The sequence below is a fragment of the Miscanthus floridulus genome, chromosome 6 (genome assembly GCF_019320115.1).
Source record: "Miscanthus floridulus cultivar M001 chromosome 6, ASM1932011v1, whole genome shotgun sequence".
Taxonomy (NCBI): domain Eukaryota; kingdom Viridiplantae; phylum Streptophyta; class Magnoliopsida; order Poales; family Poaceae; genus Miscanthus; species Miscanthus floridulus.
In genome coordinates this window covers 1,791,547-1,815,098 of record NC_089585.1, presented here as the reverse complement: position 1 = coordinate 1,815,098, position 23,552 = coordinate 1,791,547, and the positions used below count along the sequence as shown (strand labels likewise).

The following is a 23,552-nucleotide window of genomic DNA, read 5'->3' as shown; positions in this document are numbered from 1 at the left end:
CCCAGCCCACAAGATGAAGCCTTGTGAGGCACGACCCTACTCAGCGTCTCCTGTAAGATATCGGAAAGATACCCAAAAGATACTACGAGATCTGTTAAGATACGTATGATCCCATGATTCCTGTAATTTGTTCTTACTTTTTGGTTATCTCCTAAATCTAACCGACTTATAACCCTGCCCCCCAGACTATATAAGGTGGGTAGGGACTCTCTCCAAACTCATGCAATATCATACGATAGTCAATACAAACCAATAGACCACAGGAGTAGGGTATTACATCATACTGATGGCCTGAACTTATCTAACTCGTGTCTCTGTTGCCTTCTTGTTCTCGATTACACGTATCTCTGCCGATCAATCTACCTTTGTGGGATACCCCCTGGAGGACTGCTAATGATATTCTGTTGACAGTTGACGCGCCAGGTAGGGGTGTGCGTGATGTTTCCATGTCAAACAAAATGGTACATTTTGTAGGCTCTTCGTCCCTCCCATAGCCTGGCCAGATCTTCACGGTCGGATCAATCTCATGGATCATCAATGCTGACAGAGTCAGAGAGCTCATCGAGTCGGTGTAGATCAATACTGTGCCGATCACCCCCAACACCTACGACTGTAGATCCGATCTCAAAACCGCCTCTGAGGTCGTCTTCATCAATAATTCGCCGCCCGCTCTATCAGAGGAGGCAAATCAACAATAATGATATGATCGCATCCATCAAATAGGTCGGCCAGAAGCTCGCTGATTGCCTCTCCATCACAGAATCAGCTCGCCGATTGCCTCTCTATCACCCTGGTTCAGTGCCGACCACCCTCGATCTAGAGCTATTGAAGGCTGCTCAAGAAACTTCAGGGGTTATGGCCCTACCCTTCGGACTCACCAACGTTGCCGCAGCCTATCAAGATGCCTTAAGGGGCAAACTCATCGACCGGGTTGGAGATGTCCATCCCCTCGCCGACCAGCTCCCATCGGCTGTCAATATGCTACATGTCGGCCGATGCCCCAGGAGAATTCAAACTTCGAGTCCCAGGGCTCTACGGAGACTGTCGCCAAAACCACCGCCGAACAACTTTCTTTCCCTCCTTTCCGTGGGGGCGCAATCTTCAACGTTAGCATCGATAGCCCCCTGCGGGAAGAAGAAACCGAGGAGGACTGTTGAGCATCTTTTGTCAATAGTTGGCGCCCACCATGGGGCTCGTGTGCGTTGATCTCTGGCAAACCAGATGGCGTAACTCAAGATCAACATCCTTCGTAGCAACTCAACGGATCGCGTCGACATCTTTCGACAACTACGGCGCACATCTTCGTACGCGGATTGACATCTTCATTCTAGCCATCAAGCGAGCCGCTAAGCGAGCTACCCCGCGTCACCGACCAGATAACACCATACGCCGCCGACCAGACAGTCTGTCTAAAGCTAAGTTAGCTTTAATATTCTTCTAAATATTCTTTAATCTTCGTATATCGCCATAATGTTTCTCCAAGCTGTTTTCTCCATGTTTGTTCTCCAAACGATTTTCTTTCATGTATACTATCTTAAAGATGACATACAACTAAGTCTAAGGTGAACCCCCGAACAGTCATATTGATGCTCGGATGTCCCCATAGACAGCCCTATTTTTGGCTCCTCCCTACACGTGTATAAGTGTCTGCCCTCTGCGTTATGTGTGGTCGGCAGCGGCTCCTTTGCGATGCTTTGTTCTTCCTACACGCACACGGGCCCTACGCTCCGCGTTATGGTTAATAGGCTAGCTAAGGCTAGAGACTCAACTACACACTAACTGGTCAGATGATTTGTATTAAATATAAATACATCTTCACACCAACTGATTGCCGAGCTGCATACGCTATTTTATCACTATTGCTGATTTTTCTCTGAAGTTTATATATTTTTACATCATGTACTGTCCATTCTACATATTTGTATTACAAGATCATCATCCAGGTGATCGGACCACCTAGTGCTCGGACTTCTCCACCGATCAACTGGTCGAACCGCTAGATTCATGGACTTTATCACCAACTAGTTGATTGGACTGTTCGACGTTCACTTCTACTCAATGCTCACTTCATCGTCAACCAGTTGATCGGACAGTTCGTCGCTCGTGCTTCATCGTTGGCTATGTTGGGGGCTTACCAGCTAAGTCAGAGACTCCTCGGCATTCGGACATCGCCAGCTACACCGGGGAATCCTCGGTGCTCGGACATCATGAGCTACGCGCGGGGACTCCTTGGTGCTCGGACATCGCTAGCTACGCCAAGGACTCCTCGGTGCTCTGACATCGCTAGCTACACCGAGGACTCCTCGGTGCTCGGACATCGCCAGCTACGCCGGGGACTTCTCGGTGCTCGGACATCATTAGCTACGCTAGTGACTCCCTTGGTGGTCAAATCTTGCTACGTCTTATCGGTGTGCTATCGAGCTGCTCCATGCTGCTCGGATTAGGGTGCTGATCTTGGGCAGCACGTCTGGGGTCTTGATACACGCATGTCAGATGACGTCGGTAAGCTTTTAGACTTCTTTTCTTTGACCATGCTACAAGATTCATTCTTTATCTTCCCACGAGCTCGGGGACTAAGTGGCTACACTTTTTGTATTGGAGGGTTTTTGGAAAACCGCTCCACGATTTACGCCTCTTCGAATTCTTCGCAACAAGCATGGTGGGCCGTTACCTGGGCTTTCGCACAGCAGCAGCCCGTATCGCCCTTTTATCGCCGTAAGTTGTTACTGCTCACAGAATATTCATCGACTTCTCTGTCATCTGTTACGGCTCAGTAATTACTACTGTACAGTCACTACTCTGATTTTTTTCTCCACGATTTGTTTTCTCTAAGATTTCCACTTGTGGCTCGGGGACTATGTTAGCAATGCGACTTGGTTCCTCATCGCACTAGGGACTTTCTTCTGTTGACTGTTGTTTCTGATCCTGGCACCACGTGACTGTATCACCTACTGTCAGGCTCGGGGACTAAGTGGGCACACTTCACCTTACGGTGAATGTGCTTTTCTCATTTCGGGGCTACGCCGGGGACTGGCTGCCTGCTCGGCTGGTCTTCTATTTTTCTTCTACTTTGGACCATGGCGCCACGTGACTACGTCATCTATTGCCAGGCTCGGGGACTAAGTGGACACACTTCGCCTTATGGTGAGTGTGTTTGCTTTAATCTAGAAGACTCCGCATCTCTTGAAGGTGAAGAAGACTATCTCTCTTTCTCGTGGTCGGACTCTAAGTGAGCACACTTGGTCCATTGCGAGAAATTTTTTGATTCTAAATTTGAGCTCTTTACACTCTTATGGTAAGCCGTACTTGGGTTCACACTGCTCGGCGACGGTTCACACTGCTCGACGATGGTTTACACTGCTCGACGACAGTTCACGCTGTTCGGCGACCGCTCACAACTACTCGACAACTCATCATGGTGGTCAGACCATGAGTTTGACTGTTCGGCTTTGTTCGCACCTGCTCAGACAAGCTCAAGACGACAATGGATACAAGACGCTCGGGGACTAGCTGTGGGGATACGATCCCGGATACCAACGACAGACTATATGGGTTGCGCCCCCAGGGGTGGCCCAGCCCACAAGATGAAGTCTTGCGAGGCATGACACTGCTCGGCGTCTCCCGCAAGACACTGGGAAGATATCCTGAACATACTACGAGATCTGTTAGGATACGTATGATCCCATGATTTCTGTAATCTGTTATTACTTTTCGGTTATCTCCTAGATATAACCGACTTATAACCCTGTCCTCCGGACTATATAAGACGGACAGGGACCCTCTCTAAACTCACGCAGTATCATACGATAGCCAATACAAACCAACAGACCACAAGAGTAGGGTATTACGTTATACTGACAGACTGAACCAGTCTAACCCGTGTATCTCTGTTGTATTCTTGTTCTCGATTACACGTATCTCTGTCGATCAATCTATCTTTGTGAGATACCCCTCGGAGGACTGCCGACGATATTTTATCGACACTGTACTTTTTAAATGATTTCACGTCAAACTATAAGGTGGTTTGCTGATTTTTTTTTAATTTCTTGCACGGTATGTCACTATCACTCTGTTTCGATCTGCACGTGGATTTGAATATTCATTTTTGAGTTTTCTTAATGCACACACGAGATGCTATTTTCACTTTGTTTCCATCTGCACGTGGGTTTGAATATTCATTTTTAGTTTTCTTAATGCACACACGAGATGCTATTTTAATTTTGAGTTTTCTCACACGAGATGCTATTTTTCACAAACGAGAAAATGAACAAATACTGAAACGGGCCGCAAACGATGGAAAAGGCCGAAGATCCGGTGGGGCTGACGGCCGATATTCCCGCTCACGAGCTGAACGAGGGTGGTGATGTGGTTCACGTGGCAATGCCGGGCCCATTATATCGGCTCCGTTCGCTTGTCTTAAAAATAGTTTGTTTGGCTTCTTTTTTCAGCTGTAACAGTGTTTTTCTCTCACAACAATTCAGTCAGAACAGTGTTTTTCAGCCAGTTTCAGCCAAGTTTTAGACCAGCGAACGGGGCCTATATTTAGAAAAAAATCCACGTTATCTCATTAACTTTTGCGAAAGTATCTTTTTTCTCCCTAAACTGTAGTTATACATGATCCAATCAATATAAATTTTTTTACTACAGTTCAAGCATATAATAATTAGTTCACCATAAAAATTTTACTATAATTAGACCATACAAACTGCAGCTATGAATTAATTATATAAAAGTATAGACCTAAAGCTAAAACAAAAAATTTATACTAAAGCATACTATATTATATGTTCACTATGTAGATATACTCATGTGGGGTCTAACAAAATTAGATTTTTTATTTTGTGATTTTCTATGATTTACTATGATTTTTTCAAAGATTCAGCCAAAATAAATAAAAAAGAAAAAAAGAAAATCGTCTTTAAAAACCACTTATAACCATTCAGAGGTAAAACGAACGGTTTTAAAAGTTCAGGGAAGTGGTTTACCTGGTTTTACAGTTCAGAGAGAAAAAACATATTTTTACAAAAGTTGAGGGAGGTAACGTTGTTTTTTTCCTTATATTTAAATGTTTTGATGAAATTTGGCGTCCTTTTCTTAGATCGGGCCATTCTCGAGAGGTGGCTATTTAAAATCTTATTTTTGAAACGGAGTGAAATTTTCTCGATTTTTTTTACTACTGAGAAGTGTGATTTACATTTCCTTGCGGACGGATGGAATAGATTTTCAAAATAATAGAGGGGTTACGGTTTCGAACATCTTTTAATGAAAATACATCGTACCATAATAATTATTAAAGGTTGGTAGATAGCTGGACACTAACTACTCCCTCTGTCCGCTTAAGGATGTAATTCTAGCTCCTTGGCCTTGTCCAACAAAGAATGCAATCTATACTTGTAGGTGCATAGGGTAGCCAGGCAGTGGGTCTGGCTTTTCACGTACGTTCATAGCTGCATGCCTCTTCTCACCCACACACACCTCCTCTCCACCCATCTTCTCACCTGCAATTTTATTGACATCGATGCTCGTGTACCGATAGTGCGCCTGTGAGCGTTTGCCAACGGAATAAAATAGAGGTATGCAGGTAATCTTGCTCGGTCACTGATTTGGCCTCGGTAGTGTAAAATTGCTTTATTTGACGGACGGAGGGAGTAAAACACATTTTTTTTCTGTGAAGGACGCGGTTAAGCCGCGACGCGTGACGCAGACGGGTACCGCGCGACCTCTCTCCCGACATCACTGGCTCACTGCATGCATGTACTGGATCGGTACGGCTCTCCTCCCCATCTCATGCGAGCAAAGAAAAAAGCATTTTTTTGAATTGCTATAATTTTTTAATGGTATATCTATTTTTAATTTTGTCTACACCGATGTGTTTTACGTGATGAACAAAACTAGACTCTACTTGCATATATTTCGAAGAATTTTATTTTCTTAACAATTTATGTATAATACATGCTGGAAGATTTATAAAAGGTGTTACAACCATATAATACTAAAGTTGCTACTCCAAAAAATATATTAAAGTTGTTACATAGTATGTGCAAGCTCGGGTGCAAAATATCAAAAAGAGTTGCTACCATATAATACTAAAGTTGCTACTATGTAGTACTATAGTTGTATACAACTTGACGGGCAAATTATTAAAATAAGCATAAAATAAGTTGTCGACTAGGGGCAAGTTATTATAAAACCCAACCTACAACCCCTAATCCTAATACTTGTTGCAACCTCTAATCCTATTACTTGTTGCGACCGCTAATCCCAACCCAACCTGCCTTGTATGTATATGTGATTTTCTTTTGTGGCTACTTACGTGTGCAATGGCTATCCTTTTGTGATAACTTACATATACATTATAGGTGAGGCAACTAATATGCAGTATTTCGGAAGGCATTCAAACCTAAAAGGGTGACTGAAAACCAAAACTAAAAAAACATTAAAAAAAACTCCACTGAAAAATGAAACTAAAAAACACTAAAAAACTTAAAACTAAAAAGAAAAACATTGAAAAAAATCATAACTCACTATACATTATAGGTGCAACTAATATGTAGAATTTCGAAAGACATTCGAACCTAAGGGTGACTGAAAACTTAAACTAGAAGCATTAAAAAAACTTGACTGAAAGATAAAACTAAAAAAAATAAAAGCTTAAAACTAAAAATAAAAACATTGAAAAAAAGTCATGTCTCATTTAACTGAAACTAAAAGAAACAATGAAGAAAACTGAAATAATGAAACTCAAACCTCAAAAAACTGAAAAAACAAAAAATAATAAATTGCCGCAAAGGAAAGAAAAAGGAAAGCAAAGTAGACGCATGGCATGGTCAATCCGTGGAGGGACGCTCGCTCTCCAGTGGGCCAGGGCGCATGGCGCGTACCAGGCCGTCTGCCGAAGTGTCAGTGTATATGAGAGGGTATTTTATATTCTAAAATACATTTACGCTCCACAATAGTACAAAGTAAACTACTTTAGTAAGAGCTTTTGGTAACCGAGAAGAGTAGTTGATAGCTTGCATCGGAATTTCCAAACAAAAAGTTTATGCGTAGATGTAAACATAGTGACCACAATCAAGCTGCCAAATAACAATTCCAAATTACCAATAAACAATAGTTGGTCCCAGAAAAAGCAAGTGCGTCACAATGAATTCACAGCAAATTGGCATCGGTTTGATCATATTTCCCGCCTTTTCTGCGATTGCTTGATCCAAAGTTCCAAACAAAGCAAGCGTGCTATTTATATTGGTATGAAAAAGAAAAAGGAAGAAAAAAAAGACGATGGCAGAAATCATATAGGGTACAGAGATATACGGATCTTTACCCCCGCGGGCCCCACCGGGAATCGTCTCGGCGTTCGCTAATTCGAACGGCGAAGAGATTCCGAACGCGGGCCCCAGTCCAGCAGGAAAGGTGAGTGGTGCAGGTGTGTGTGATTGGGGTGCCCTCCACGATGATTCCGCCCACCTTTCCACGGTTAACGCCACCTCCGCGTTTCTGCTACACGCACCATTCCTTGTGCACCCCAGCACGTGTTGTTTTACTTTTTTTCAAGACAGATACTCCCTCCATTTTAGGCCCCGTTCGGCTGAAACTTAGCTGAAATTAGCTGAAAAACACTGTTGTGGCTGAAACATTGTGAGAGAAAAATACTGTTTCGGTTAAAAAAAGAAACCGAACAAACCGAATATAGGTAAGCCGAATGGAACCTTAATTTTTTTCAATTCTAGAGTTGGGCATGGAAAGCAATACTTAGATGTGAAATTATGAAACTACCCCTGCCTCTATACAAATCAGCCCCGTCCTCTGCTCATCCCTGCTAGAACGACCGGAGGAGACGAGACGAGTCACTGTTGCGGCTGTTTTTTTCTTTTCTTTTTTACGCTGCGGTGGCATGTGGTTTGTGGACGAGAATGCGTCTGCGTGCACAAATGAGGTGCAGCGGGTTTGTATGGATGAGTCCCACATCCTATATTGTGCATGTTTTATGGGAAAATTTCCAAACTCTAGAATTGCAAAAATTTTGAGACGGAAGGAGTATAAGATTTGATGCAATGCAATGATGCTTATGATTTCTCCTAAGCTCTAAAGCAACACGGCAGACATAATGCTCAGCTAAAAAAAAGAAGTCTTCATGGTTTAATATGGCGATCAAATGCATGGTATTACAATTCATAAAAGAAGGTACTACTTATGTCCTTTGACATGGGACTTCAACATTTTTTTAGACTAGATTAGAATGGATTTGATTTTTTTTCTGACTTGTAAGATGTATAACTACTCACTTTAACCGTCCGAGAACCCTATGCCTCTGACTCTGAGCGCCTCCATCTACTGTTTACGTACTACACAACACTGTTCGCACTCATGTTTAGCCGTTCCAAAAGCATGTTTCCTCCAGCCACCAACACTGTCCCCGCTCTATTCAACTGCTTAAAAAATGAGTTCTCTGCTGCTTGCTGCTACTCCCGTGTTTCCTGCGCCTTTTTATGCGTGTCCTACAGGGCGTGGCGATAGCACACCTTCCTGTCTAGTAGTGTTTGTTGCAGTATGCGTTACGGGATGAAGTCACTTGTCAGTTGTTTTCGCACAAGGCTGGCTAATATCAAAAGGCAATACAAAACCTATAGAAAACACGAATAAATATGTTTACATGGTACAATGAGAAAATTAATAGAGTTCCTTTGTCCAATTGAAAAAAGGGTTTTATGTCTCATGTAACTCGTTATGGTTCCATTTAACATACTGGGAATCATTTTGTTAGGGATCCAAAATATAGTGACAAAGCTACTCATCTTTTTACTCCTTGCAACATTTCGGGAAAATGCTAACTAAGACGTGCTCGCAACGGCGCAACACTTTCACCCGAATAGTGGTGGTACCAAGACAAAAAAAAAGGGTGTGTTTGGCTGGCACCGTAGCCGATGCCGCCACATCTCAAGCCGCGCCGTGAGTTCGGTGAACATGGCCGCCCAACAGTTGGCGAGCGGTGGCGACGGTTTTGCACTGGCTGTGGCGTGCGCCAAACCTGCGACAAAGTGCGGCGTGTGCGTTTGGCTCCTGTGGCGTGCCGTGTGCTGCACTTCCAGCTCGGTGACCTGCGGCGCTAGTTTGGTCGCGATCCAAACACGTCCTTAGCTAAATTATAAGTCAATCCGAATTTTGTAGATATATACGAAAATAAGACATACGCCATGTTCGCTTGAACTGCTTATCAGTCATGATACAATATTTTTCTCTCATAATAAAACAATATCAGTCGACTTATCGGCTAGAGAAACCATGAGATCTTTCTAACTCCCGACGCATGGTTCACGAAAATGAGACACATGGGGCCTGATTGTCTGATATGTTTTTCCCTCCATCCAAAGTCGAACCAATCCGTGTACACCAAGCGTTACTCTCCCAGTCTCCCTGATTCGATCGAGCACCGAAAGCATTCCGCCGTCCAGTCGTCCAGCCCGAACCAAACCCAGCGCATGTTTAGTTGGGAATTTAGGGTTACGGTAGTATTTTTGTTTTTATTTCGCGTGTTTAGTTCTAGTAAGTTGGAATTTGAGGTTATGGTAGCATTTTCGTTTTTATTTGTCAATTAGTGTTTAATTATGGACTAATTAGGCTCAAAACGTTCGTCTCGCAATTTCTCACCAAACTGTGTAATTATTTTTTTTTCCGTCCACATTTAATGCTCCATGCATGGACCGTAAACGTTCGATGTGATAGGTACTGTAGCACTTTTTGGAAATTTAGGGTGGAACTAAACCAGGGCCCACTCGATCCATTTCCACCGTCCAATCCAAATCTGGCGTCCCCGATTTCCCCATCAGCCCTAAATCCCTTGCGCGCCTATAAAATTCCCAGCGCACGCAGGGAGACCAGATCTCCCCCATTTCTCCTCCACGCCTCCTCCGCCTTTCCCGTGTCCCCCGCAGCAATCACCGCGAGGGTTTCCATTTCAATCCCGCTCGTTCCGTTCCGGCATGGCGGAGCAGCCGCAGCCGCAGCCGCACGAGGAAGGCGGCGCGAGCCCCAAGCACGAGTCACTGATGGAGAAGCTCGCCGACAAGCTCCACGTCGGCGGCGGCAAGGGCGACTCCTCCTCGTCCTCGGACTCCGACAAGCGACGAGCGGCCCCGCCCCTCGGCGCCGCCCGCGCCGCCCGCCGACGAGGTCAAGCAGCCCTCCTTCTCCGACTCCGCCGCCACGGCGGCCGCCGAGGCCAAGGTCAAGGTGTTCCGCCTCTTCGGCCGCGAGCAGCCCATCCACAAGGCCCTCGGTGGAGGCAAACGTATGGCTCTGTTCCTCACGCTCTGAATAGTGCTCGCCTTTTGGCTTGAAATCGCTAGATCGGATCTGGACTCGCTGGGGATCTGTGTGGGCTGAGGTGCTTGGGTTGCGGACTAGTAGATCTGATTGCTAAGGTTTGATGGAATGTGGCTAGCTAAGGTTTTAGGAATTGGTCGTTTAGATCGGCCAGCGCAGTCCCGCAGATTCGGATCTTACCTGTCCTTGACAAGTGGAGGCGACTAGCATGCTTGGTTACTCGATGCTTGCTTCAAATTTGATCAATGCAAGTCGTTGCACGTCCGTACTTATATGATCTGTATCACTGTATGTTGTGAATACTTTTCACTGCCAAGCTTGTCTGTACTGTGGCATACAGTATTTTTGCAGTGTCTACTGCTATTGCATTATAAACTGCTTGGTTGACCTGTGAACAATATTGCCAACCACTTGAATTCGTGTGGTCTCTCGTGTTTAACATGGTGGGAACCAATTACTTATCTGCTTAGGTATGCTTTGTTGTGTCTGCATTCTGCAAGCGCATTTCAGAGGTTATATGTTTTTACATGAGGATCAATCAATGCTGAAGGGCCCTTTTGGTTGCTTTGAATTAAGATTCTAAAAATATTAAGTTTTTAAATTTGTTTGCAATAGAAACATCTGGTAGCCTTTACCTTATGTTTATCTCAACAAATGGCATTTCACTGGAGCTTTTTGATACTACCTTGTCTACTCTGAAATGGAAGGTCTTCCTTTAGAGAGATTGTGATGCTTGTGCTGTGTTGTTGTGCCTGATTATACATCTTTAATCGGTCTGTGTCTACAGCTGATATTCTCCAGTCTTAAACTTGATTGGTGTAATGGGAATTGTGAGACCTAAATACCTGATCGTCTGTCATTGTTGTACTTGGTACCTACCGAACTCATTACTGTTCTCTATTTTGCAGCTGCTGATGTGTTCCTGTGGAGGAACAGGAACATCTCTACTGGAGTACTTGGTGGTGCCACAGCAATCTGGATCCTATTTGAATTGCTTGGCTACCATCTTCTTACTTTCGTTTGCCATGGTCTCATATTCTCTCTGGGTGTTCTCTTTCTCTGGTCTAACGCTTCATCGTTTATCCACAAGTAAGATTTCACCTCAGCATCATAAATTGCTTCAAACTTATAAGAGATGCAAGTTTGTTCTTTGCTAGTTACAGTGGTCATAGACTAACTTCATGATGTGAAACTTCTGCCCATTAATTCAGGGCTCCCCCAAAGATCCCAGAGGTGATCATTCCTGAAGATTTAGTTGTCAACATTGCTGCTATCCACTAGTTATGAGATCAACAGGGCCTTTGCCAATCTCCGCCAGATTGCTCTTGGCCGGGACATAAAGAAGTTCCTAATGGTATGTCTACTATGTCATTGCCTATGATGAACAATGGATCATACAGCAAGCTACACTTGTCTCATTTTTTTCTCTATTGGAAAATCTAGGTTATTGCTGGGTTTTGGTTGCCTTACTGTTCTTGGAAGCTGCTGCAACTTCTTGTACCTTGGTTTACATTGGTAAGGGATCCAAGCAACTTAGAGAGAATCTCGTTTTAACCCCTCTTCTATGTATCTGATTGGACTGATACTGTATTGTCTTCCTCTTATGCAAAACTAGTCTTTGTGGTGCTGCACACAGGTACCTGTCCTGTATGAGAAGTACGAGGATCAGATTGACTCGTATGGCGAGAAAGGGTGGATTGAAATTAAGAAGCAGTACTGCCGTGTTTGATGAGAAGGTTCTGAGCAAAGTACCTAGGGGTCCCGCGAAAGACAAGAAGCACTAGAAGCAAGTGATCCAATGTTGCTCTTAGGGAATGCTAGCAATCGGTTCTGAGTTTCTCAGGAGGCAGCGCTTATGGGTACGAGCACCAATTTGCCACCTATGCATTATGTTGTGTATGGCTGCTTAGTTGTTTGGTTTTGATGGGTGTAGCCGAATTGCTAGCTTTGCCCTTCATTGGTGATGCAGACGCAGCATTAAATTTTCGGTGGTGCTGTTTGATTTTGATCTGTGTTGTAAGATGTCGAGCGCAGACTGTACCTGCGACACTGTTTTTGCTACTTATCAATGCAGCTTGGAATTTGATGATATTTATGGTCTTTTTCGGTGCTTAGGTAACACATAGTCAGTTCGGTGGTTTTGATGGGTAAAAGACTGGTTAGCATGTCGAGAAACATGCTTGCTTCAGATCAAGTCTGTTTGCTCAATTTTAACTTACACATTCAAGCAGCAGAAACATGCTTCTTGAGAAGCTCTTTCCTATTTGGGGAATGGTATAGCAACATGAAAATGGCAGAAACATGCCAAGGTGAAGGTATGCTTGAAACCATCAGCTGGCAACATTAAAGTCACTTGAACAGTATGGCAACATGAAAGTCACTTGAACTCTTTGGTGAAGGTATGCTTGAAGTGTTAATGGTGTCCGTTTGCTTAGTCGCATATATGCGTGCTATTAGCCTTTGGTGGCACAGCACAGCAAGCCATAGAGTAAACTTTAGAAAATCAGAGAGAGCAAAGAGACCTAACGCATCTGTACTGTACCTGTGTAAAACAAACAGAGGACTCTAGAGCTCAGTTCAGCTCTAGGTTTTGTTTGAGCTCTACTAAATATCCACATACACAAGTTGCTTATATTATACTCCTGCTACCTAAACCTTTCGCTGTTAGCCACGACTTACCAGTTTATACCTATACAGAAGGATGATGGGACCAGGCAAAGAGAGAGAAAAGAAGAGCAAACTGCACCGCAGATTCATTATTAGTGTGTGATACAACAACTAGCACAGGCAAACTGGAATTTAGGTGGAGATAAAATTGTTCTTCCTTGTCCTACACCAGAAACGGGCCTTTACGGCCTGATCTCTTGTCCCCCTAACACTCCCCCGTTTCTCATGTTCTTATACAGCGTTCGGCCTATTTCCTCATGGCTGTTTTGTGCTCTACTCTACTTTCAAATTATGTCCATACATTTTTGCGTGTGATGTTCACATATTGCTCAGAGGAAGTATGTCAATTGCTGCTGCTTTCTGGAGCCTCCTTCACCATACAACTCGTTCCATTGCCTCAGCTCACTCATTATGGCACCTTCAGCAGCGAAACTTGCAGCCACCTGAATTTGAGAGTTTACAGAGTATTAACAACTTTGAACTGCCATTAGTTTATTTTTCAAGTTGACAAGTGTTAATCTGCTTCCACATCGTTTCAAATTCCACTTGATATGATTAGAGGATGGATTCACCTGGTTCTTTGCTTCCTTCAGATCCGTCATGTTCAGCGGCCTTAGAATGATGGTCTCCTCCTTTTCTTTCTTCTTTGGAATATCCGACTGAGTTTCTCCTTTTTCACGCTTCAGCTTCTCCTGAAGACATTGAAGATAAAGCTTACATAGTGAATTCATTCACAAAATTCATCATGAATTAAATTCTTAAGATGCTGGTGGTTTGGTTTGATTACCAGCTCCTTCTTTCTTTCCCTCTGGATTAGCTCCCTCACAGGGCGATATGCTGCCGTCGTGCACAGGTTCTGTTAAAAGAAGAATTCAGGGTTGAGCAGAATTGATCTCTACTTTAGTTCTTAATACAAAGATACACAGCTCTCTTGCGTATTCTCAGAAAAATAAATCGGAGTTGAGCATGGTGCCTTTGTTTTTCTTTTTGGATGTGCAGGGGCCAGGGGGGGCATGTTTGTGCATTCATGTTTCATGCTACTGACCTTGAGATCACTTCCACTATATCCTTCTGTCATGGTTGCTAGCTCCTTATAGTCCAGCCCTTCATCAACTTTCTCCTTTGACAGAAGTCGCCGCATTATGAGTTCCCGACTTTCCGTCGATGGCAGACCTACCATGATTCTGTTAAAGAAAGAGAACACAGCTCAGGGAACAAACTGAGGGATGCATAAATGTTACTAGCATCTTGAGGAAAATATACAAACCTTCGCTCGAACCTACGGATGATAGCCTCATCAAGATCAAAAGGCCGGTTGGTCGCAGCAAGAACAAGAATTCTCTGATCTGGTCTTGACAACAGGCCATCCCAGTGTGTCATAAATTCATTCTTGATCTTCCTCATAGCCTCGTGCTCTCCAGCTCTGTTCCGCTGCCCAAGCATGCTATCAACTTCATCGACGAAAATGATGGTTGGTGCTACTTTAGCAGCTAACGTGAACAATGCTCGAACATTTTTTTCGTCTTCACCAAACCACTTTGATGTGATAGTCGACATAGAGACATTTATAAAACTTGCTTGAGCTTCATTTGCTATAGCCTTGGCAAGCATAGTCTTGCCGGTTCCTGGAGGACCAAAAAGTAATATACCTCTGCAGGGCTTAAGAAGACCGCCTTTGAAGAGGTCAGGTCGTCTAAGAGGCAGCATGACAAGCTCATGAAGGGATTCTTTGATATCATCCAAGGGCACCAATATCATCAAATGAAACTCCAATTTCATTAGCAGGTATCACTTCTGGTCTAATACGCTTTTCGAACTCATTATCTGGTGGCACTTCCTAACTAGAGAAAAAAAAATGAAATTACAAGTTACAGACTGGCAATTGGTAAATTAGTTCCTCTAGGGTATGCATAGAAAACTATTTTCTCAAAGATGCAACCAGAATAACGGTACCGGTGCTTTTGCAGCTGGAGGTGGATTATCCTTCTTCACCAGTTCTGTTTTGCTCTCAACTCTAGGAGCAGGGGCACCAGCCGGAGCAGCAGCAGCAGTAGCAGCAGCCGGAGGTCGAACAGGTGGCAGCGATGTTGCAGGTTTTGTTTCTGATTTTGCAGTTGTTGGAGCAATTGCCTTTTCAGCAGCCTATATATTTGATGTATGGTATGTGAATACATACATTTTTAAATGTTTTCGAGACAAGTGAAACAAGAATACCTAGGGGAATTAAGCATCTTCATATTAAGAAGATAAGGTGAGCCAATAGGACCCAAACTTCGCTAATTTCCCAAGTTTTAAGTGGTAAAATATTTTAAATCATCTGTGCTATATCAATCCAAACAGTTGCATTATTCTCACTTTCTCAGTATCAATCTGAATGTCACTGTTTACTTGTAACCAGTGGTCATCTTTCCATATGAGTTACTTAGCAAAATTTGTTATAACGTCATTGAGAATCTAGTAGCCTTCTTCGACACATAGGGAAACCAGATAACCAAACCTCAGATGTAGCATTAAGAGCAACACTTTTTAGCATCATGTGTATATTTAGTAGCGTATATATGTAGTATAAAGAGTAAATGATAGTACTTTTCATAAAATTAAGTGTACCTAGTAGTGTATATTTTGATTAATTAGAATAAATTACAATCGACAATGAGGAACATAAATTGAACAAACCTTTAAGGCGTCATCCGTCACTTCCAATTTCATGCTGTCCTTATCGCTCATCTTGTTGCCTTGAAAAATTTCCAATGCATGGGACAAGGCTGTGCCATGAAAGAGTCATAAATCAAGAAATAAAAGATCTACAGAGAACTATATTAATCTGCTAACCTCTTTGTGGATAGAACTAACTTTCCCATTTCGGTACTCTGGATCTTTGTTATTCATCAAGTGATATGAAACCGCAGACACCACAATCTCCTCTATATACTTACTAAGGCACATAGTATCAGATAGGCAAATCGAGCCTAAATCATCACATTCAAGATCATTTTCTGCAAGGACTTCCATAATATGATTTCGGTTATCTTGAAACTGAATCATCTTCATGTCTTCTTCTATTTGGGAGTTCCAACTTACAAGGTGGTTTTCGTTTTCAGGTGGCTTGATTTCTATATTATATGGGAACAGAAAAGTCAATCTGTCATCCAACTCCTCATCACTGTCCATATCTACAATCCTTGATCCCGAGGACTAACACCGGCCCTTCAAGCTTGTTTAGTAGTTTTTCAAACAGGAGATACATTTTTGGGGACTTGTGAAGAAACTTCTCAACATCTCTTATATAGAGTACAATTGGGTACTTCTTTGACACTGAATGCAGAACCTTGTACAACGCTTGTACTAAAATTTTCTCATCAAAAGTCCAACTGCTTGTGCGTCTAAGAGGAGCTGCATTGATTATCAAACATGACACGTGAGAACAGAAAAGATTTATCAATCAAATCGACATTGCAGCAAGAATTACGAAGGTAACAGCTGCGACAAGTTGTATGTTTCCTCCAAGCTTATTCACTTTCAGATATTCTTGTTTAATTATTTTCAACTGTTTGCATGTGCAGTGTTATCTCCAGAAAAAAAAAAACCATAATGTGAACAAAATCTTTACAACGCGCATGGACCGCAATATTAAAGAGGTATTTTTCTTTAAAAAAAGGCCCAATCTAATGCTGATACTGCTGATTCTTGCAGTTTGCTCATAAATAGCAAACAGGATAACTAAGAATATTACCCAGTGACATGAATTCTTAATCATGTGCCACTATAAGTGTTTCAAAAGAACATCTTATGACCTGTATTAGTTGAAGGTCCTTGCGAAGCCATGCTACTCATATCAGAGGAAGTAGATGCATTTCTTCTGAGCTTTGGTAAGTTGGTCATACTTTCAGAGCTCCTGGGAATGCATAGAGAAGTGCATACAAGAAACAGTAAATGCATTGTAGTTTCTGTAATAAGCTCACTAAAGCCTAGTTTTTTTTTTCAAGAATACACCAAGGTCTGATGATTCTCCCACCTTAATTTGACATCCGTCATGCTGCTTTGTCTACGTATAGTTCCTGAGATAAAAACCAAGTAAGTTAACAAATATGCAGCTGCATTTATAAACTAAAAATAAACTAAAAGTCACCCAGTTATTGTATTCTTCAGTAATACATGTACAAGTGAATTCAGTTTTACACTGAAAGAGGATCTTTTTTCTGTAGCATTCAGAATAAATGGCAGCTAACAGACTTCAAGTCAAACCGAATTTCAAATCGACACACAGCAGGTACAGATTATATCAAAGGAGGAGAAACATGTACGTCCTTTTCTCTCTCTAAAAAATCAAGGTTCTCAGATAACTAAGAACAACGACAGGAATGGAATGATTCCATTTATTTCAGCTATGGAATTTGTGAAGTCAGAGCAATATCCATGCCAGAATAGATGTTTCATCTTGTCCAAGGAGATGGCGTCTAGAGGTCTACATGAACTGTCGAACACTGATGCTGTACCACATATTCAGTTCAAAACCTGAAGTAGACTACAAGGACCAAGCCAAATACTGCAGTACAATGAAGAGCTGAACAGTATTTACTAAATGTCCAGGTGTCACCTTTGGGCTGTTCCTTTTGTGAAAGAATTGAAAGAGATCCAAGCAATCCCGACACACGTTCAAGCGTCGTCTCAGAGATTGATCTTTTAAACGTCTGACAAGAAGAAAAAAAAATGCTCTTCTGTTAGCAATTAATCGAGGCATGAGAATCTCTGAAGCAGCAAAAGGATCTGGCAGCAATATGCAGACATATTACGCCATCATATCAACCACAAGCAAACTGAACACACCAGTAATTTCTATTAATAGTAACTACTCCCTCTGTCCCAGAAAGAAGGTCGTTATGGGATGCGTGTAGGTCAAACTTTCTCAACTTTGACTGGGTTTGTAAAAAATGCGTGCAACATTTATATCTCCAAATAAGTTTATTATGAAAGTATGTTCAACGATCTATCTAATGATATTAATTATGTATTATAAATATAAATATTCTTTTATATATAATTGGTCCAAGTAAAAAAAAGTTGGCTTATCGGGAGGCGAGAATGACTTCTATTTGGACAGAGGGAGTACACCTGAAGCTATGGGAAATGAGTCACAAGATAAGGTAACCTCAGAAAGTCAGAATGTTTAAAGGCCTTACCTTCTCTGTGCTGCCACCAGTGCCATATTTGCTATGGATCTGTAAGGAAGGACACTATTTGGTTACAAAATCAACATAATTTGTTAATGAAGAGAGAACATTCGGCCAAACTGACCTTTATAAGAAAATCAGTAGGATCTAGCAACAGCAACTTTGCTTCAAAATAGTGGGCAAGCGCCCTGGCAAGCATCTGCTGGTAGAGCTCTTCAAGACAGGACCTTGGGTCTTAGTTCAGTGATGCATAAATAAACTGTCTGAGCGAGTTCCAATCGAAGATGATACTGTACCTGCAGGACCTGACAGCAGGATTGCACGGCTGGCTGGAGCAAGATTCCTGGTGTACTTAGAAATCTCTGCTTGCTTCAAGTGAACGTAGGCAGCGCTTGTCAGCACAACACGTGTTTGCTCACTGCGAATTGGAATCGGAGAATAAGATGAGTGTTAAAGGGCAAGTGTGGTGCACATCAAAGGGAGGGGGGGGGGGGGGGGGGACCTGGGCGTTCGGGTTACCCGAATTTTTCGGGTCGGGTAGTAAGAAATTCGGGTAATAGAAAACGTTGCCCGAATTCAGCCTCGAAAAACCACTACCCGAAATTTTCGGGTACCCGATAATTCGGGTTCGGGTATTCCCAAACTACCCGATATTCAGAAAAACCAGCATTTGTACAGAAGTTCAGCAGCATTCAGTTAATCAGTTTTTTTTTCCAAGTTTCCAGCATTTCATAGAGAAAAATGTATAAGCAAAGTACTAACAGTACCAGATAGCATAAGACCATAAGTTCACACTTCACAAGTACATAAATGTTAAAAATAGAGTCACAACACAATGTCACGTAAATATTACAGAAAGACAGTCACACAGTATCACTTGAAGCACTGAACCATTTCAAATTAGAAATAGAAGAGGAAACGTGAAAGACTGAAGGTAGGGCTCTTTGTTCTTGCTGCTCTTTTGCATATCTGGAATATGGGTAAATCGGGTACCGGGTGGTGTTACCCGAATTTTCTGAAGTAATTTCGGGTATCTGGAATCACTATCTGAAATTACAACCAGGTAGATCGGGTTCGGGTAGTTCGGGTTCGGGTATTGGGTAGCGGGTAATTTGCCCAGGGTTAGGGGTGGAGGGGGAGGCAAAAAACAGAGCTCGATCACTGCCTGCAGTGCAACCCATCATTCATACATGATCATATCCGACGCAATCAATTGTGTTTTTTAATCATCAGTAAACTAATACCATAGAACATGTATTTGTTGCTCATCCAAAACCGACTTATAGCCTAAATAAAGTAGCAAAGGATTGAAACACAGCAAAACAGTTCCATCTTTTTTTCACAGAACGATTTCTGTCACCACCTTTCGTTGCAGCCATCTGATTGCACCAAGGCACCTGCGAGATCTGCTTGTTTTTCATAATTCCTCTAAAAATCTATCGCTTTTGTCTTGTCCTATGAATGCAGAAATCGGAAACAAGGTATACTAATCGTTTTGTCCATCAACAGCGACCGCAGGCAGAGTTCCTTTGCTGACCCCTGAGCCTGGAGATCACACACACCTTTCCTACTTTTTTATTTAATTATCCCAAGTTTTTTCCCCCTCTGATTCAGAGAACATGAAGCTCGTCTCATGTAGCATGCACATCACATCACAGGGTACAAAAAAGCTAAGAAAAATGCATCAACAGACAGATCCGAAGCAGGCAAGGCGACGACGCAGCAGCTGGAGGCTGGAGCAGAGTCTCGTCTCATGAAAGGAACTCTGAACCGACGTGCGTGTCGCTGTTGTTCGTTTCCTTTCGTTGGTGCAGAAAGCAGCAGAATCGATGGGAGGAGCACGTGCGTACAGAAGGAAGGACGGAGGACGAGACTAGACCTGAGGTAGTACGGGAACTCGTCGAAGGTGACCTTGCTGTCGGCGCCGTCGACGAGGAGGCGGCGGAGGTCCTGCTCCACCCTCTCGACGGTGACCCCCGCGGCCCTGGCGGAGGCGGAGGCGCCGGCCCAGGGCGCGGACGCGAGGCCCAGGCCGACACCGACCCCGATCCCGATCCCGAGCGCTGACATCACCACGCTCTTCCCCTCCATGGCGGCCTGGCGGGCGGGCTGCTCTCCGGCCGGCGACGACGATCGACACGATACGATCCAACGACGACGGCGGCGCTCGGTGCGGCTAAAATTAAGAGGGGGGAGGGAGGATGGAACAATCGGCTGGCGCGCGGCGTGGCGTGGTCGGCGGCAGGGCAACGGGTGGTGGCGTGGGCTGGCGGCCTGGAGAGCAGGAGAGGTGGAGGGAAGGGGAAGCGGAGCGCAAGTGCCGGGCCTCTGCTCGTTGCCGTTGCTAGATTCTGGGTCCTTCGCTGCCCTGTCTCCGCCTCCCCTCTGCGTCTCTGCTCAGGCACAGGCAGGCAGCGCAATGGCGCGCCGGCACGCGGCCTGCGTACGTGTGTGTGATCTAGCGATACACTAGCCTTTCTTTCTTTTTCCTTTTCCTGCAGCGATGGAGGACGTGTGCTCGCTCGGCCTCTGATGGTATGCATTCTTCCGCCCGCGACCTCTACCAACGTTGGAATCATGAATAAGTCCCATCGTGCCATTTTCTGCGAGGCTCCATAGCTTGTGTTTGTTTATTGTGTTCGGACTGAATTTATGTTATTTTCCCTTTCTGTCAGGTTCAGTTGTGCACTTATGGACCGTTCTCTTGTCTTTTTTTTTTTTTTGCAATTCTCGTTTTTTCAAGTCAAACATGTTTATTATAAGTTTGATTAATTTATATAGAAAGATACTAAGTAATGTTAGATTAATCATAAAATGAATGTATTTTTGTAACATACTTATCTTGAATCATGAATGTTAACATGGAGTAATATGTTTTTATAAACTTAAGTTAAAATTTAAGAAATTCTGACTGAATCAAAATCCATGATAGTATGGGACACTTGCATTGCACTGTCACCCGGGTCAAAAAAACCGTGTGTCGTCCATACCGATTGCATGCGCCGCTGGCACCGCAGCTCACAAATGCACCACCACCACCGTACCGGCCAGAGGTGCATGCACCGCCGCCGCCGGCCCCGCCGCGGCATGCTGATGCTTGCATGCTTCCAGCACTAACGAAAATGATTTTTTTTTTTTTTGCCCTCGTTCAGTTCCACTCTAAATTTCCAAAAAGTGCTACAATACCTATCACATCGAATGTTTGCGGTTCGTGCATGGAGCATTAAATGTAGACGAAAAAAAAAACTAATTGCACAGTTTGGTGAGAAATTACGAGACGAACGTTTTGAGCCTAATTAGTCCATGATTGAACATTAATTGCCAAATAAAAACGAAAGTGCTACAGTATCCCCAAATTCCAACTTCCTGAAACTAAACACGCGCTTTGTTTAGAGACGTCTCACTTTTCTAAAAGAAGCGGCTGTCTTAGCCCTCCGTCACTAACCTTCGCGGGAGGCACTACAGCCTATACAACCGTTGCTAGAAATCAATTTTTATGGTGGTTCTATTAACAAATCCATATCTAAAAATGTATTTATTTTTAGGGTCGGTTCTGTTAAGAGAACCGTCTCTGAAAATGTTTTTTAAGAATGGTTGCTTATGTCAACCGTCTCTGAAAATGAGTGATTTTTTTAGGCGGTTTTATTAAGTAAACCGCCTCTGCAAAATCGATTTTCAAGGCGGTTGATTAAGTCATCCGTCCTTAAAAATAGCTGCAACACAAATAAATTCATATCTTTTTTAAATGAAGTCAGATAAAGACAAAATTTATATCAAAATTGTAGAGCTCGACGAGATCTAAAACTTTATAGTTGACAAATTTTTTGTTTGATATCGTTTAGGGTTCCAAATATATAAATTAAGTATCAGATTTTGAATTTAAAATTTTTGAATTTTTCAAATGATCTTGGATGGAGAAATGATCTATATCAAAGTTGTATTGCTCGACAAGATCTAAAACTTTGCAGTGGAAAGTTTTCTCATTTAAAATTATTTATGAGTTAAAATATTGGTTACAAGATTCGTACATATTGGCCCTGTTCGCTTGTCTTAAAAATGGCTTGTTCGGCTTCTTTTTTCAGCCGGAACAGTATTTTTCTCTCATAACAATTCAGCCGGAACAGTGTTTTTCAGCCAGTTTCAGCCAAGTTTCAGACCAGCGAACGGGGCTATTATTACAAATAGACAACATATCGTAAGACTAGACACAAGTGACGGTGTGGTGGTAGGGGAGGTATTACGCGAGGTAGAGGTTGTGGGTTCGAATCTTGGGTGTCGGCACTTATTTAGAACTAGTGAAAAATAAATAAATCTTGTGAGCTGTGGCTGGTCCTTAGCTTTTTGGGCTACATTAAAAATATTTTTTTCTTATTTTTATTAGACTCTAAATGATTTTTTAAAAAAATTGAAAATTATTTTTAGGGACGGTTGACCGTCTCTTAAAATTGATTTTTAAGGGTGGTTGTCTTAAGTCAATCGCCTCTGAAAATCGATTTTTAGAGACGGTCTTAAATCCGCCTCTGAAAATCACTTATTTTTACAATTGCTGACATAGTAGCGGTTTTAAGAGCCTGTTTGGTTGACCCCCTCTTAAAGTTTAGTGTCACTTTTAGTCACTAAAATACCAAACACCCCCACTGGAATTTAGAGGATCACTAAAATTTAGTGGCTTTTAGTCACTAAGGAATAGCTAAAAATGATTAAAGTGCGTTACTTTAGTGGATAAAACCAAATAGTCACTAAATTTTAGTGGGGTCTGGAACCAAACAGGCCCTACAACCGTCTCAGAGTCCCGCCGCAAAAGGCCTGTGCAGCGACATGGACATGCATGTTGCCCACTGGGGCGCATGGCGCGCCACCGCGCAGGACCACTGCCCGGGTAACAGGAACGAGTAGTCCAGTACAGGGTCCAATGCGTGTAGTATTGGTTCCAACCACGTTACAAAGAAAATATCGATACATTTACATAAAGTAAAAAAAAACTCGGCCTACGGTGGGCAGACAGCTCCGCAACTTTGTGCTTAAGGAAGAAGACATTCTCACGCAGGTCGAGAAAACCCCCGAACACCGTGTCCCGCCCTTACACAGGGGCCCGTTACCCTGTGAGTGGGCCGGTCCGTTGCCTGTGCTTTGGGAAAGTCAAGACAGACGAGGGGATTTTTTTGGTGGGTACCGAAAATTCTACCCACAGCGGGCCTTGAACTCCGGTCGGCAGGCAAAGGCTTTAAGCCTCACCTCCTGGCCAGTCGAGCCGAAGCTCGTCTCCCACATTTACATAAAGTAATATTAACAAATTATGATTCTAAATGAACGTATTATGAAAATATGCCGATGAATCTTATATTAATACTCGTTCCTTTTTATATCGTAAATATCTACATAATTTTGTGAAAA

General features: G+C 43.0%; 2 pseudogenes; one reads left to right on the top strand and one right to left on the bottom strand.

Annotated features, from left to right (window-relative positions):
* Positions 1–9,846: 9,846 nt before the first annotated feature.
* On the top strand, positions 9,847–12,411 carry LOC136461504 (reticulon-like protein B1; annotated as a pseudogene).
* Positions 12,412–13,043: 632 nt separating this feature from the next.
* LOC136461505 (uncharacterized) lies at positions 13,044–20,751 on the bottom strand (annotated as a pseudogene).
* Positions 20,752–23,552: the final 2,801 nt, after the last annotated feature.